General features: G+C 35.6%; 1 long non-coding RNA gene across 1 annotated transcript in view; it reads right to left on the reverse strand.

Annotated features, from left to right (window-relative positions):
- The window catches only part of LOC146761055 (uncharacterized), a 370,373-nt gene that overhangs the window by 51,210 nt on the left and 301,233 nt on the right, over positions 1 to 17,930 (reverse strand). The window contains exon 5 of the long non-coding RNA XR_014945321.1: positions 13,246 to 13,391. This is a non-coding gene — a long non-coding RNA (uncharacterized LOC146761055). The remainder of the gene's footprint in view (positions 1 to 13,245; positions 13,392 to 17,930) is intronic.

The following is a 17,930-nucleotide window of genomic DNA, read 5'->3' on the forward strand; positions in this document are numbered from 1 at the left end:
TTGACCAAGAGGGAAAGCAGGACAGCTGCAGATGAAAGAGAGATCTTCAGCCTGAATATATCAAGAATATTTCCTGACCTCTTACATTTTATGAGCTTTTCAACTAGCTTTGGTATCTTATAATAAATGTCATTTTATCTTAACATGATTTAATTTCCCCTCATAATCACATTAATAACAAGGGCAGCATCCAGGGCAGCAGCAAATCTGCAGACTGTGTCAAGTAAGCACTCTGAGAACTGTTCTACCTATCAAGCACACCTTCAACTTGGCTCAAACATGCCAGTGCTGCACACGTCCATTTCAGCTTCATGTGCCAGGCAGAGAGCTGGCAGCAGATGAATCAAAGCAGTAGCAAGTGCCAGCCAGCAACCTGTTGCTATGAAATGCTGACAAGGTATTAGGTGCACACACCAGTCAACCATGGAATAATCAGCTCTGTTCCTTATGCCCACTGCTAGCACAAACATATCTGAGTTGATGGTTACTGAGTTGATGGTTAAAAAAACAAAACAAACAAAAAAAAAACCAACAAAAAACAAAAAACGCCTTGAGTAACTATTTAAGGATAAACAAAATCCAAAACAGAGAAAAAGTAAAAAGGTACACAAGTCAATAAAAGTTCTACTGAAATCAGTTGAGATTTGAAACATTTTTCGGTACACACAAGCAATTTATTACATCTGTGTAAGCAAGGGTAATAGACAACCAACAAGAAAACTTCCTTCTGCTTCTGGCTCAGTAAAGACCCTCACACTTCATTCATATTTTAGATCTATTCATTTTATTCTGAAGCAAAAAGGAATTACTCCCTTTGTTTGAAAAAGAAAATAGGGAAATAGAACTTTCAATAAATTAGATTCTTCAGGTAGAATAGCTAACTTCTGCTACAAAAATAAGAAGCTGAACTTAAGATCACAGTTCTGGAAACAACTATTTGCTATTTTGAGTAAGGCAATGGAAATAACAGAGTGCCTCATTCAGTCTTAATTCACAAAAGCTCAGATGCAGGAACAGAGAGAAACTAAGGGGACTGGGTAAAGATTTACTGAACATTTTCATAAATACATGTATCAGTGAGGAGAAGCAACAGAAACAAGGAAACCAAAAAGATAACTTTTGAAGCCAAGGATCTAGAAGAGGGCCTGGACTGCAAGAACATGCTTTGTACGACACAGGGCACTACAGAGAAATGCATGTCATGAAGCTTACTGTCTCCAAAGTTATACTAGCATAGAAATCTCAACACAGATCTGCACTTACACTTTAGAAGCAAGGTTTATATTACTGCATCCCCATTACACTGGCAGGACAATTGTACTGCCTTTGTGTAATATAATTGTACTGCATTATACTGCAGTAATAATCATAAAGATCAAGTAGTCAGGCACTGACTCGCATATCCACACCACCTTCCATCGAGTGATGCCAACATACCCTTATCCTGTCTGGGGTTGTGGTCTTTTGGTTGGTTTGGGTGGTGTGGTGTTTTGTGTTTTTGTTGTTGTTGTTGCTTTTAAAAAAATCTGATACATTATTATCCCAGACTCCACTGCACCAATGAACACAGCATTAACAGCAGCACATAGCCTCACCCTTTTGTCACTCTCTTTCTTAAGCTGCCTCTGCTATAAAGAATATATGACCTACAGCTGGAATTAGACTCATTTTTTCCACAATTTCACATTTGCATTAGTTTTTTTTTTTTTTTTTTTTTTTTTTTTTTTTTTTCCCCTAGTGGGAAAGAGTTATTAGAAGATACAAAGATTTTGGGGATAGTAAATAAAAATAAATTGTTTGCTCCTAAAGACATTAAAGTGCAATAGATGTGCTTAAAAAGAAAAACAAACACTATTCTAAAACAGTTTTAAAGTACCAATGAATAAATAAATAGTATTTAAAAAAAAAAAAAAAAAGAAATTCTACTGTATAGGTCAGAGATCCACAGTATGTCATTTAAAATAGGCTTACAAGAAGCAGCATTACAGTTAGCAATAATTAGCAGGAAGTGAGAAGAAACAAGATCACCTTTAAGAGCATCAAAAAAGAATATACAAAGAAATTTCTATTTCACTTCTTATGCACCTTTCATTTCCTATGCCTTTGGAAAGTTGTTTTAAAAAAGAAAAACCTGAAGCAAGCTTTAATATACAGAAGGAGTAATTGGAGTGATCCCGTTTTCTACAACTGCCAGTCGGTTTAAGTAACTTCTAAAAAATCACAGATTAAACATCAGTTTGCAGTTAGGTCTAAGATTTCTCATTGAAGCTGCCTTTTAAAAATCCTATTTACAGTTAGCTTCCCAAGTTACACTTTCCCATGCATAACCATTCAATTTCACTCCCAAGAGAGAAATACTGGTTGGTCAAGTGGCTTTCACCAGATGGACTTTAATCTGCAGTGTCTATACAGACACCTGCAGTTCAAGCCCATATGGAGAGGGGGACAAGCAAGTCACAGGAGAAAATATCATTTGGTAATTTGTTTTAGCAAGTACAGTTGATTTGCTTGTAATTTGGAAAGCAAAACAAAACAAAGCAATCTTTATAAGGGAACTAGCAAAGTACTTAGCTCTTCTTATCTTAACAGAGTCCCCTTGAGGGATACATAATGAGAACAAAATGAGATAAAACAATGAGTCAAGATGCAGGAAAACGGGACCAAAAAGAAACTGAAAGAGGGAAATAAAAGGAGAGTTGGAAGCAAAAGCAAATGGTGGTAGAATACAACGTTCAGGGAGGAAAACCTCAGAAATGTGCAAAAATTTAAGGAAAAAACAAAACAACATCACAACATCAGAGAATAAGTTCAGTAACAGAATAGGGAAGGGCTTAGATTAGAATTGGGCTAGAAAGAACAACAACCAGAACAAGAAGCTGTGTAATGCAGTAGAAAAATAAAAGAATGTATACCAGTACGTAAAGAAACTATCATTCACAGCAAGACTCCTCACATCCCCCTTGACCACTAAGGCTGTGGGCACATCACACTGGGAGAAGGGAACTCTGTGCCTCAAAGCCACCCAGAGCCCCCATAGCATGGGAAGGACTCCTGAAATATATTTCATTTATAGCTACTTCAGTAAGTAGGAATACTGCTCAGATCAAGTTACAGGAGAACAGCCTTCAGCTCCTATCAATGACACAGCAGCATACCAGCCTCTAGTAGCTCCTATTTTTCATTATTTATCTCTTCCTAACAGCCTGCCAGGACTGATTAGCAAAAAAAACTACTGGAATATGGAATAAAGCAGTAACAGCATTTAACTCTTCTTTCCCACTTCCAACTCTCATTTGTAGCCATGCTTTTACCTCAAGTTACTCACCATAATATAAACTACTTTTCCATGGAAAGTTTACAAGCGCTTTCAAGCAGGCAGACATATCCCCTAAGCCTTCAACGGCAATCCCCACTACACCCTCACAATCTTCCCAGCTGAGCTCAATCAGCCCCAACAGGTATCACCTGCTCATTCTCACTCTCACTCCTCTTCCCTTTGCTCCTCCATTCCTGCTCCTTTCATCAATTTTTTCTCTTAGTCTGTTGTTATATAGCTGATTAGAGCCCCAGTCTTCACTGGAGTGCAATCGCACCAGAATTATAATAATAAATAGTTATGTGCTATCTCATTTCTGCAGTTATTTAACATAATTATTACCAGAGCGATACCATTATATGTCTATCTCCAGATGTTTTTTCTGAGAAAATGAGAACAATAATGTGAAGCATGGCTTACCATTAAACAAAGTGAAAATATATTGTCAGGAAAGTATTACAGTAATGACATAGACAGTTACAGCGTAGCTCATCACATACACTAAAAAGATGATCCCTTTTATCCCTTTTACTTTAGATGTTGGAAAGCCATGATTGCAGACAATTACTGGAATTATAAACAAAGTATAAGAACACTGATGTAAAGAAAAAAAGCAAAAACAAGTGTTTAGTAAACTGGACAGCTACATATGAAAGAAGTTTTGATTACATATGCCTATCCACATGCACATGTAATGCTTCAAAGAAAAATAAAGATTTGCTCATGTAAATCTACTATACTCTTGTAAATTAAAGGAGCTACCTGACTTTCATTAATATTTCCCCAAGACAAAATTCAACATTAGAAGCCTATAAAGTTATGACTACATTTTATAACTGCTGGGGGAGGGGGGGAAATGGAAAAAAAAAAAAATAATGCTGAGGCTTTGCTTCCCCACAGCTCCTCATGTATGCAGCTGCATCCAATTTGCTTTCTTCTTTCTTCCCCTCTTTCTTTCTCTTTCTTTCCTTCTTTGTCTTTCTTTCCTTTTTTTCTGAAGTATCCAGAGAAACTGACTTTCTACTTTTTCCTCACAGTGAGCTCAAAAATAAAATGAAAAATATTTTCCATAAATTGTTAGGGTTCAGAATCTATTTAAGCTTTAATCTTGATGAAAAAGAAACATAACTTCAAATGCCACTCTGACAGGAAAAAAAAAAATGCAGTTCAAACAGTTGTACATTTGTAAAACAGCCACCCAATTGATTAAACAGTTCTGACTTTCTACAGGTATTTTTTTTGTCTTTGTACTAACACCGATAGCAAGGGCAGATATGCATCTAACACATGCCAGAAGTATTACAACTGAACAAGGAAAGATATTTGAATAGGAAAAAAAAAATGAGGAAAATATTTAATATCTCTGGATACAGGATGTTTACACATACAACATGACTGACACAACACAGTTGGTCACTGGTAGTATTTTTCCTCCATTTTGTGACCAGCTTTAAGTATTTGCACACTGATGCCAATACACTACTAGACATAGCAGTTTTAAATTGGTTATCACCCAACCTATGCTTGTTCCTTTGACCACAGCATTGCTTGCTTAACTGCATTATGCTTTTCCCAGGAAATTAATCTTACCCAACTTGATAACAGTACACTACACTCAAAAAATTCAACTTCTGTTGTTCTTCAAAGCTAATTTCATTTTTAAAAATTCCTCTGTCATGCTCTTCAAAGGAGCTTTTGCAAACATTTCTTAAATCGGTTCCAATAAGTTTTCGCTTATGCTTAAATAGGTTTCAGTATTTAATCTTTTGTATTCTGACCTTTCATAACGAAGAAGGATCAGGTCAGTGGCATTTATTCTGTTGCAGATTTGGAGTGTTTCCTAGGATTCTTCCAGTTTCTATTTTAGAACCCCAAAGCCTTATTTCCAAAGCTCTAAATTTGTACAAACTTAAAGAATTTACCTTTGAAATATAAACACTGCTAGTAAAACAGTTAAGATGTTTACCCTCAGTTTAATACAGTTATGAAAAAAGGATATTTAAAATTATTTTTTAATGATTTAATGATTATTGATCACAAGTACAGTAACATAACTACCTATCAAGAAAACTTCTCTTTACAGTGAATATCAATGCCAAAAACAGAAGCCTGCAACCAACTATTATCTACCACTAAGCTGTTAATACAGAGATTTCTGAAACTAAAAATTGGCATAGTTGTCTACTATATTAATAGCCTCTGTGCATTTGTATTTGGAGACATGCTGTTACCATACAGAAATTATGGTTTGCATTATTTTAAACTTTTTAATAATAAATTAATGTAAAAACAATTTTGCTTTTAAGACCTTGTAAGTTGTTTTTGTATCAAAAAGACTGAAAAAATAGAAAAATGAAAATATAAACACATGATGAACACATTAACAATTTTTGAAGTGAATTGGGAAAAATTCAAGATAATGTATGATTTTTAGTAAACAAAACTATTTTAGTAAATTAGTAATATCTGAACTTTAAGAATGTATGTTCCACTTTTCATCCTTCTAAAATGATATGAAATTATACTGTATGCTGTGGAAATGCTATGGAGGTAATTAGTGAAGAAATTAATGCAAAGGTCATTTTCTTAAATACCATATTTGCATTTATTCAAAATGTAAATAATTCTTTTTAAATTCTGTAACTACCCACATGCAAATTGAAACTGTCTTGACAGTTATCTTTGCTTTTCTGCAAAATGTCTTTTTTTGATACTCAGATCAATATTTTTTATCTGAAACTAAGATCTCTTCTTGCTCTCACAATTATTTCCTTCTCCTTCTGTAATTCTTTACTGAAATATCAGCAAATATTGGGAGAAAAGACTCAATTAATATTGCCACTGTCTTCTACTAAGAAAAGTATGATTACATCTAATAATTTATAAATATTACCATAGTCTCTTTTCTTTGGTGTAAGTTGTTTGAAGTAATGCTTGCTGAATATTCTCTTGTACAAATTCCTCCTCTAATCCAGATGGCACTATTTTACTTCATGCTCATCACCTTTTGAATTAAGCATTTTTGTTCAAGGCTCTCTATTTATCATTCCCAGAAGGTATGAAAAGCTAGATTAAATGAATTCTACCTCTTCATTTTTAAATGCCTTAATTATTAACTTGAAAGGAACTTTTATGTTCAAAGACTTTGAAAGTCTTTCTACTGAACATCAGCTTCTTAAAAACAGAGGTCAAGTCTGAAGAGTCATTCAATTTATCTTGTCCTGGACTCAGACACAACACATCAGCTAACTACAACAACATCAAGTAGGTTATCAGGTACTTGGCCCAGTACTGTTGTCAAAGAACAAAAAAGGATTCTGATAAGATAAAAATAAATAAATAAATTGCTTCTTTGCTAATCATGTGAACAGAAATACATGTGCTCAGAAAAATCACGTAGCAGCTTTCATACAAAGATACAGAAGCAATAGGTTGATTCATCTAGAGGAAGACCAAATAAGACGACTAAGTACACAGATATCTACTCGACAGTAAGGATTTTAGTAGCCAAACAAATGACTCATCCAGCTTGGCACAGATTAAATGAAATCTATCACAAGGGGGCCTCAAGGGTTTCCATCACTCTGTTCAGTTCTGTGTTACAGAAATAACACAAAACCAAAATGCAACAACTTAGTCTTTACATTCAGACTAAAGGTACTGAAGATGTATAGACATACCTAAGCACTGAGTTTAAATAACCATACATACATATGATATCTGTTAAGGACATTGTTTTAATTTTTAACTAATGATGAGTGCATACAGTCCATTTTAGTGCAAAAATCAAAAAAGGATGACTTAAACCACCAGCAAACATTTAAGATAGAAAATCTATTCTGATTTTTTAACTTTCTGAAAATGCTTATCTTTCCACCTCAGGTAAGGAAGAAACTGAGGGAAACAAGCCTCTTACCCTGAGCACATGAGCTAACATCCTCAGATGTGGTGAAAATAATTCCATTCATTTCTATACTTATTCACTTGGGTGGTAGAATTTCTAGTCAAAATTAGCTCATTTAGTACTGGGCTGGGCTACTGCAATTCAGTTCAGATAGGTCCATCACTCTGAACTACTGAATTGCAGGGTTTGGAAGGAACCTCAAGAGATCATCTAGTCCAACCCCCCTGGTAAAGTAGGTTCCCTACAATAGCTCACACAGGTCGAGTCTTCAATAACTCCATAGAAGGAGACTCCACAATTCCTCTGGGCTACTGTTCCAGTGCTCCATCACCCTCAGTGTAAAGAAATTCTACTGCATGCTTGTATGGAACTTCCAATGTTCAAGCTTTAGGCCACTGCTCCTTGTCCTATTGCTACACTCCACCATTAAGAACCTGGCCTCAACTTTTTGCCTCCCACCTCATTTTATTGAGGTGGTTTTATTGCTGAAAGCAAAAAAACAAAAAACAACAAACAAACAAACAAACAAAAACAAACAAAGATGGTATAGATGAAAACAAGATAAGGAAGCACAAAGAAATAAAGGATAGGTACATAAGATAGAAAATAAAAATTGAGTTTAAATGAACTGGCAAAAATCAGAATGGATGAAGAAAAAATGAAGAAAAAAAAGAAAATAAAATACAAACCTATGGAATAGGAATGGTGAGTGGCAGGAGTTAGCCTAAAAGAAATTTGTAGAAATGAAAAGATAAAACGTGTGCATTTCTGAAGTAAGATTAGAAGAAGTAAAATTAGGACAACTTGTCTGAAGCTGATCTTGGAAATAATTGCCAGAAATCTTTTGGTGCTTCCACCCTGGCTTACAGTTATTCTCCTTTGATAGTTTTCCACAAATTGAACAGACGATACTGTATGTCAAAAGCCAATAAAGTACTATATGGCCAGAAATAAGCTATCTTAACTAGTGCAAGAAATGCTAAAGCAATTACAATAATGACTCATCATTAAAATTATTCTTCTCTACTAAAGTGGTCATAGCTGCAAACAGCTTATGATTATCTGAAAGTAGCCAGACTTCAAAAGAAAGGGCAGAAGTATTTCTGCTGAAGAAGTCAATTGAATGCTCATTGTGCCTTTTACCATTACCCTTCTCCTACCTCAGAAGGGTTATTTCCTCCTTTGTCACTTCATTTATATTCTATGGAATAAGGTTCATTGATTACAATCAGGAGAAAAACTTACAATGAAGTGAATTATAACTTCTATTCACAAAGGCCTCTAGACTTTCAGTAAAAGTTGCAGCTAATATCCCTAAGGCTTCTGAGATACAGCATGGCAGAAAATTGCTTCATATTGCTTAATTTGGAAACATTAACATAATGGAAGACAATCAATAGGCTCTAATAATTACAGCAAAACCACACAATTCCCACAAGTAAACATGTGCTTTATGTGGTATACAAATTGCTATCCTGTAAAATGCATAATTACATTCTTTGTGAAGCCATTCATCAGAAAACACAACTATCTTGTTATTCTCTTGAGGGTATTTCAAAACTTCCTTCTGTAATCCTAGCAGTATCAGTTAAAACAAGGTCTAAGAGCAAACAATAGCAAACAGAAGCCGAGACAGTTACCTCTTCATGTATTTGAATGAAACAACCACCATGGGAATAGAATTCCTAAACCTGCTTCTATCTGTAACACACAGAAGCAGAAAAACAGTTTTTGAAGAAACATTTGGGCTTTAAAATAGGAATTCCCTCAGCAGCTAGCACTGATGGCTTGCAGAGAAGTCTCCCAAGTGAAGTCAAGATGGTTCCTGTGCTGTTAAACACCAGTGAAAGTTCTAGCAATAACTTTCTGGGAAAAGGCTTCCAATGTCAGAGTTCAGTAATAAATGATCCATTTTTTTCCCCTCACAGTATAAAGTATTTCCTTCTCTCATACTCTTCTCACAGGCAATGAGGACACTCTTGCTGGTTTTATGTACTATGAACTTCTACTTTGTTATAAAAATACTGCTGGAATTGCCTAGTGACAATAAAAGACTTACTGCAATATCCCTAATTTTGATGAATTGCAGTTCATCAAAAGTTACAATGGAGCTAAAAATAGAGTGCTATGTTTTATCCTAAATATGTGAGCTGAATTCAGAAGCGCATCACTACTTAAACACAGAAGAATGACAAAATTCAGGGTAGAGAGGAATAAGAAAAGAATCAGGATTTAGGCATAAAAAGGTAAACTGCAGAAATGTTTCTTCCAGTCTGGTATGAAACCCTCCAAACACATATGACTACTTACAGGTTAAATGTGTTTTGTTGTTGTTGTTTTGTTTGTTTGTTTTGTTTTGCATAACCATGATCCAAATATAAGTGGGCAGCTTTCTCCCAGCATATAATGTAGCTGCTAATAATGTCGATCTATGATTTATTCAATCATCTGCCTTGTTGGCATGAAGTCCTGTGTGATCCTGTGAGCTATCACAGCATAAATACCTTTTCAGATGCTAAGTAGACTTTCTTTAAAGTACAGATAAGTGTAAGTACCAATGAATATGCATTCTTGATATTAAAACCAATCAAACAGTTTTTTCTTGGTCATTTTCTTGCTACATTTTTTTCCACAGCTTGCAGTCATTTGATCTGATGACAACTTCCCTTGGGATTTCTCAGTCTGTGCAATCCTAAATGCCGTCTTGCTCTCAAAAGAAATTATCACTCTTACTGAGACCATGTAAAAACATATATATATATGGGCTACTTGAATCCAAGCCATTTCTTAATCCCAATATTCTCATCCTTGAAACTGTAAAATCACTTCAAAAATATGCTTATTTCTGAAAAAGATTCCAGCCCTTACTATCTATAAAGAAGATTGGTTCAGAACTTCAGATTTGCAATTTGAACTAAATGTAAACTAAAAACTGGAGAAGAATTTCTATCTACCTATCTATCCTCTCTCTTTCTATGTTCCACACTAATGAAAGGAGAAACAAAATTAGGCCAGACGGTACTGCAGGGCCTTCAGCTTTCTTCTCTAGGCTACTAATAAATTTGGAAACTAGCTGTGGTTCCTGGGTATGGTTCCATACTTAGGCAGTGGTATTTAAGAATAATGTGCTGTTTTTGAACAAACTGGCTCATGGGCCTTACTTGTACTTTATGTTTCAATTGGATGGAATGTGTAATCCCAAATAGTTCAAGTTTGAAAAAACTTGAACAAAGTAGATTTAAAATAGAAAGTAGTTATACAGCCATAAATATACTTAATATCTCATACCATAATAATCAATTGCAAACTCATGTATTAATTAATTTTATGCTCACTGGAGTACAGCTAAGTGGTGCAATGCATTCAAGTGTAATCATGATGTTAACAAAAGCAGGTAACTATTTAGTGGAAGACAGATGACAGTTTTCACTACATTGGCAAGGAAAAGCAACCATCCAGGTTTTGACCTGTTCTAATATAGTGACAGTACTTAAGACTTCACAGAGAGAGGTTGAGCACAGACAAAAAAATGCCTAATTTTTGCTCTGCATGGCTTTTCTGACCAAAAAATTCCACCAAATACTGCTAGAATTTTACTGACTCTGGTTGTAATACCCTTTTCTTCTGCCTTTCATCACTACCGAATGTCTTCCTGTAAACTATAGTAGTAATAAAAACAACAAACAACAGTAATACTTAGCTTTTATATACCCTGCTGTTCTTACTGTTGTGAAATTTCATTTCAACTCAACAGGAGTTTTGTCTGAGTAAGCATTATACAATTCTACCCTCAATTTATTAAGAACAATTCAACACAGCATCTAGATGTTATTTCTAAAAATTAAAAATAGATTCCACAAAGCTATTTACAATGAATGCTATTTAACAGACCTACTACTATCACTAAAAATATATTGGTAATCTTGGAGCTGATGGCAGCAGGAGCATTTGATTTTTCATCTTTTATGATTAACCTCAGCGGGGAATATTTTTCCCTTTTTTCCTGGATATGTCTATTTTACAGACTCCCCATAAGTTAACAAGACTGTTATTGAAGAGGGATCTCCATAGGTTTGTTCTTCAAAGCACAGTAAAACTTGATTTAATCACAGCTTCAAAATATCATACAATAAAACTAATTTAATTACACTTAGCAATGGCCACTAGTCTCATTAAAATGCTAATGAGGCTTATAATTATTAAATTGCTTAATGATTGTTAATAGAAATAAATGACAAAATAAAGCTCAAGCAGAAAGTCAGAATGCCCTCAGGTAATTTTTCTAAGTGGCAGTTTCTCGTGATATAGTTACTTTGCAGTATTTAGAAAAATGAGGCAGATTAAAGATTGAGATAAGAGGAAATAAAAAAGAAGAATGCAGCTGGATATGTAGCCAATCAATAGTATCCTCTTAAAGTGTTTAAATATAGCTAATATAAACTCTCCTTTGCTGGCATCCTCTAGAATATTTGTTTTCATATCTTGTGCCAAATATGGAAACATAGAATGTATATCTAAAACTCTCTCAAGAAAATCCAATTAGTGAAAAATATTTTCCTGACAGTATTGCTAAAGTAGTGTAATAATATTAGCATCAGTATGAATATAGCTATAATGGAGAATAAAAAATGAGACATTGTTGATAGTCAGACAGAGCAAAGGATTACACTATTATTTAAAAAAATCGTAACGGATACATATACTGATAATAAGACCTATTCCCATCGAAAAAAAAAGAAAAAGGAGCTTGTTAGCTAAATTATGAGAAAAGGAGAGCTGCAACTTTTGTGTCTTCCTTGTGGTTAATAACATTGACAGATAAATCACAAGCATGATGTTTCCTCAAGATAAAACATTAATGGAAACAGATTTTGAGAAAACTTACGGTACGGTCTAAGGTGAAAAGGAGATTGTGTATTTCTGAAGTGATGAAAATGATGGAAGTCAAAAGAAGCATTTGCAGAAACAATTTGTGACATATTCAAAGGACGCTGTTGGCGTCTTAAGTGAAAATGTTATTTCAAAACAAGCTGTTTCTGTTTTGGTAAATGTCCATTCATTGTCCTCTATCTCCACATTTGCACAGATATTCATTGGCTTTTCGAATGTGAGGCAAGATGTGTAACATGAACTGCTCTGACTCCAGAACAGACAGGAGCAATGAGCCAGGCTGCAGTAACTCACTATAACAGCAGTGAGGAATTCCTAGCACTCTTATTTACTGGAGCTTCAAAAAGAGCAAGGGAACTTCCTCAGATGTTTATAAATAGTGAAAAGCATGGGTAAGAAAAAAAAGGCCAAAGCAAATTAATACCAAATAACCTTGATTGCTTGTTGGGTCTTTAAAGATTGCTATACTGAAAAAAAATATCCAATGAATAATCTCCTTCATAATAACTGTCTTTATTTAAAATTTCTTCTCTGAAAGAGTGGTCAGGTGCTGGAACAGGCTGCCCAGGAAGGTGGTGGAGTAACCATCCCTGGAGGTGTTCGAGAATGTTTGGATGGTGTACCAAGGGACATGGTTGAGTGGGGAAATACTGGCAGACAGTTGGACTACATGATTTTGGAGTTCTCTTGGAATCTTGGTGATTCTATGACTCTATGATTCTCTTTAACCCACCAGTGCAATATATTGGGTCCAAAGAATGTCATGTTAAGTTAAGGCATATTGTAAACATACACTTTATTAACAAAAACAAACAAACAAACAAGCAAAAAAAAAAAAAATAGAACATAGCAAGCATGCTTTCAAAAAAAAAAAAAAAAAAAAAAAGAAACAAAATGGTACTTATTTCCAATTTCTGTATAAGCATACTGTTAAGTAATGTAGCCTAGCTTCTTTGGCAGGTTAAAATGTCAAGACCATCCCTCCAAGATCATACTATAAAATTTGATGTGTCTGATTTTTACAGCCCAGAGGGCTGTCAAAGTACCACAGTACTCCATAGGTCAAAGTTCACTTGACATAAAAATATAACACTGAATGCAATTCAATCAGGTGAAATAAGTCAATTACATGCACCTTTTCAGCGTAGTCTACATATGTTCCACTAATGCTCATGTCCAGCTTGCAGAGTGTTGCGCAGTGCCTGGATATCAAAGTCTGAAAGGTGCAGGGTTGCACCTTTTTCCTCAGTGATCATGGAGAGAAAAAGGTGCAGTTGTGCTCTAAGAAATCAACAAAAGTATTTTGTTAGTTTAGAAAAAAAGGTAAACCAAGAGAAGTGACAACAACTTCATCCGAAACTATATGTGAAAGTAAATATCTACACAATTCCAGGAAAGATAAGACAAAGAATTCCTGACAGGTTCCCTTTAACTTACTGACAGATAAAAATGTTTGTCTGTTTGAATGTTTTGATTGCTTTGAGAAATTTACCATTCAATTACAGTGTTAAATGTCTTAGGATACATTTGGGTTTTAGTAATCAGGTATTGACACACAGCTTTTAATTATATTGATGATGTAGTGATGCACAAAAGTTGTCTGGAAATACTTTGCAGCTTACCTTAAGTCAATACAAAAAAATTCAGAATATTCAAATGTAAGGAGAAACAATACAAATATGGTAACAAAGATGGTAACAGATATTCAAAAGACTATTTATAAGGAAAGACTCAAGGATACAGATACCTTCAATGGGAAATGCTGAGGCAATCTCCACCATAGAGCAATCTCCAAGAAATGCTGCCTTAGAGGTGGTCAACCCTTAAATGAGGTCTAAAGGAGGTGGAGTCATGCTCTACCCCTTCCAGGAGCACAGCTAAATTACTCTCACCTGTGCTCCCACAGCTGACCTGATGCTTGCCTCAGCTGATTAATCAGAGGTTCAGGTCGTGATTACCAACTTCCCATACAATAAGAATATGCATACTTGCACTGTGCTTATTTCTTGCATGTTTATTTTTTTCATAGTTCTTCAACAGTTTTAGTAGCTCATTAACAGTGGCCATTATATTTCTGAAACACTGAAATAGAAATGTAAGGATTTCCCAGAATCCACTTTGATTATGAGAGAATAGAAGCACAGTTTAAGTGATTCTTTTGAAGTAAAGTATTAGTTTAATGAAGACTTCTCCAGGATATCCTAACTTGGAATAACTCACTCACTAACTTCATTCATTTGTAGCAATCTACCACCAGAATTGCTGTGCTCTCCAATTAATCAATTCATCTGCAGAGAAAATCCATATAAACAGATTTCTTCATTTGTCTAGAAGTTAACTTTCAGATATTTGGAATTTTGCTCAAGGAAAATGCAAGGAACAGTTTGGTGCACAACACAAAAAGTAAATTACAATCAATTAAATAAACATATTTTAGCCAGTCACATGTTGGCAATTGCTCAACCAAAAACTGAAGCTTGGCAAGTAATATTTATACAGAGGTTTAAACCTCTGACTGACCACCTGAGATGAGCAATGAGTCAGCTGTGGGAGTGCAGCTGAACACACAATTCAGCTGTGTGACCAGAAGGGGTGGAGCCTGGTGTGAAAGACAGAACTGTTTTTCTTTTATTGTCTCAAAGCTTGCTTCGTGAGGCCTTTCTGATTATAAGACTCTGACTGGTGACTGCTAACTATCTAGGAGGGTGAATGGTGGGTGTTGTTGTGCCACAGTACCTCTGCTTATGATTGCAAAGATAAGCAGAAGCATGATGAGCAGTCTTCTTCAGGGGTGCTGCTCGAAGGAGCTGACCACTGCAGAAGGCGATAATGCTTGTGTCTGGCAACAGAGCCCCCCCCACCTTGCTGGCTTATCTGTGGGCCAGGAATGTCACAAAAGCTGGTTTTAAACCCTATTACAAAGTGTGTTTACCTGCTTGTTTGGAAGTTCAGTTTGCTCGAGATACGTTCCCAAAAATGCTGAGTCAAGCTTCAAAGAAGAAGAACCCCCACTGAAATGGGGGATAAAAGGCCCTCGCTAAACTGGGGACTTTGGAGACAGACTCCCAAAGACACCTTTGACGGAGAATTCCCTGAGGGGAAAACTTTGTCGGAAGAACCCCTGGGACCGGCTTGCTGCGGAGCTCCCTGGCTGTCTCCCATCCCCCGCGGTGATCAGACGAGTTCCTGAGATCAATGGACCTACTGTGTATCTCGCTGGACCCACGGTGGTGACTATCTCTTTCGCTCTCTGCAAAGACTCCTTGCTTATATTTCCTACTTTCCCTATCGCCTACCTTCCCTTCCCCGTCTCCCTAAAAACGCCTAGGACTTTAATAAACTGGTTGGACCAACATTTGAACCGTTGCTTCTTAATCTCACGCCGGGTATACACATATCAAAGAACCTTGCCTCCCTCCTACAAATTGGAGCGAGACACCTGGCTGCACCTTTCCTAGACCCTATTTAAGGGCTGACTGCCACTTGGGAAGGATCTCTTTCTGGAGATTGCTCTTTATGGAGTTTTTCCTGTAGAGCCTACACAGGTGAGCATTTTTTGTTTGTTTATGATTATCCTTTTCTAACCATATGATTCTGTATACTTGTTGATTATACATGAAGTAATATGTGAATAATGAAAACTGATAACCAGGAAGCAAGAAGGATCTGTTTGAGACATGCCTAAGGAAGAAAAGGATATACATATTTGTAGTATGATATGGTAATAGAAATGTGGGTATCTAATACAGTTAATAGAACAAGAACAGTTTTAGAGAAGGCAGCTTGAAAAATCCAGATTATGGCTGTTATATTGAATGCTTAAGACCACCTCAGGAACTGGAGAGGTTTTTTCCACCTACCTTCTAAAAGAATAGAGATTATTAAAAGTACATGATAGACATTAAGAGATTCATCAGTCTTTTGCATGATAGAATTGTTCCAAAATTATACCAATGACTGTTTCTGTTTGAAGAAATAGAGGTGAGAAATGGGAAGGAAGCTGAGACTAAGAGTTTCTAAAGTGGAATGTGCAAAACATCATGGCTTGACAAAAAGAGCACTGAAGATGAAAGAAAAATTAGTTAAAATGTAATTAGATCAAATAATGCATACAGTAACTAGAAAACTGTATTGGTTTTATAAATTCTGAATGAAGTTATTCCTCAAGTACTCAAAAAGGAAAAACAACCAAAAATCTCCAGGTGAGGGCAAGAATGGATCACTTTGTAGCAGAAGGTTTTGACTGCTGCATGATTCTGACATGCCGATTCCTAAAAAAGCTTTCATTAAAGAAACTTAACCTAGTGGCATGACTAAGTAATCAAAATTCTTGCTTTCAGGATTTCTCAAGGAACAGTTTATGTATAAAATCACCTCAGTTATTCTAAATTATGTCTTATGGAAAACTTGTCTTTGCAGATCTTCTGCAAGAGCCCTGGAGAACACAGGACAGGTCCTCTCTGTGGTGGGAAGAGGCAGATACATAATGATTTAATTCTAAAAATAGATCCAGCAGAACTGAGTAGTTATAGATTGGCAAGTAATTACATTCTGAGTAAAATATGCAGGTAAATCACATTCACTTATGTGCAGAAAGCTTGTATAGTAATTATGACTCATCTAAAATCCTATTTAAGGCATTTGTTTTAAATCTTAGATGAGGCTTAAGTGATGCCTTTCATCACTTTCATCACTTTCGTTCCTTTTCATCCCCAAAGTGCAGTCCTTTGGAGAGGAGCCAATTTTATTCTCAGAAAAGCTAAAGAAGTGAATAAAAAATAAACTGTTGCATATTATATTGACAAGTACCTAAAATAATTCCTACTCTGAATTTGTTTGGGGCAAGAAAAAAAAAAGACAAACATATATTAACACTTTAAGATGAAGAAACTAAACACTGTAAATTTTTATCACAGAGCACAGATATGTCTCTCTAGATCTCATGATGATAGGAGACTCCAAGGTAACTGGATGCTATGGAGATTCCAGTATTTACAGCATCAAATGTATATTTTTTTAGATACCTGTTTCTTCTATATGTTGCTCAAAACAGTAGAGTAAGATTAGGTTTATTCCTATTTATAACAAGTTAAGGAAATGGAAAGGACAAATAGAAAAGAAGGAGAAATAACGAAATTGTAAGTGAATGATCATCTGGTTTTTGTCTGACTTAATTCTTACCAATAGTCTTTTTATGGTCAACTACAGAGGAATTTATGAATGAATGTTCGGCATTCTGCACTTTGCCACATTCTATGGGGAAAAAAAAGGTATTAAACTGAAGAGCTGATTTAGAATAAAACATCAAAAGCTTTTGTTTAAGCTGCCTGGTTACGAATGCCTTTTACCCAGTAGCATGCACTTTCCTTGTAAATTGTGAAACAGAACACTATTTTTGCCAAGAGCATAGACCAGTATGGGGCAAAAATACCTGGTTGAGTTATGTTACTCTTTTTATATGACAAGGCAAAGCATAAGGGTAAAGGCAGACTATTAAGTATGAGGAAGCAGTAAGAAACTGTTGATATGCATTATTTTAGTCTGTGCTTCAGCTGTCTAATTTATTGACAAGTAAACTGTAGTGTGGATATCTTAAAGGAGAGCTGTCCCATGCGAGGAAGTACGAAAGTGCTGTTTTGAAAATGTAACAAGGTGATGGAAGCTGGCATCAGAATGAAGTGTGTCTTTTCTGTTGTTCTACAGAGCATGAATATGCTACTCTAGTGTGGCACAGATCCTTCAGTTCTCACTGGCTCAATTAGTTAGTGCAGCATGCCATCACACTGCTTCATTCTGAAAGCAGCATGCATGCGTTGTTGT

Source organism: Coturnix japonica, chromosome 4 (genome assembly GCF_054131305.1).
Source record: "Coturnix japonica strain WE chromosome 4, WE-NBRP24, whole genome shotgun sequence".
NCBI lineage: Eukaryota > Metazoa > Chordata > Aves > Galliformes > Phasianidae > Coturnix > Coturnix japonica.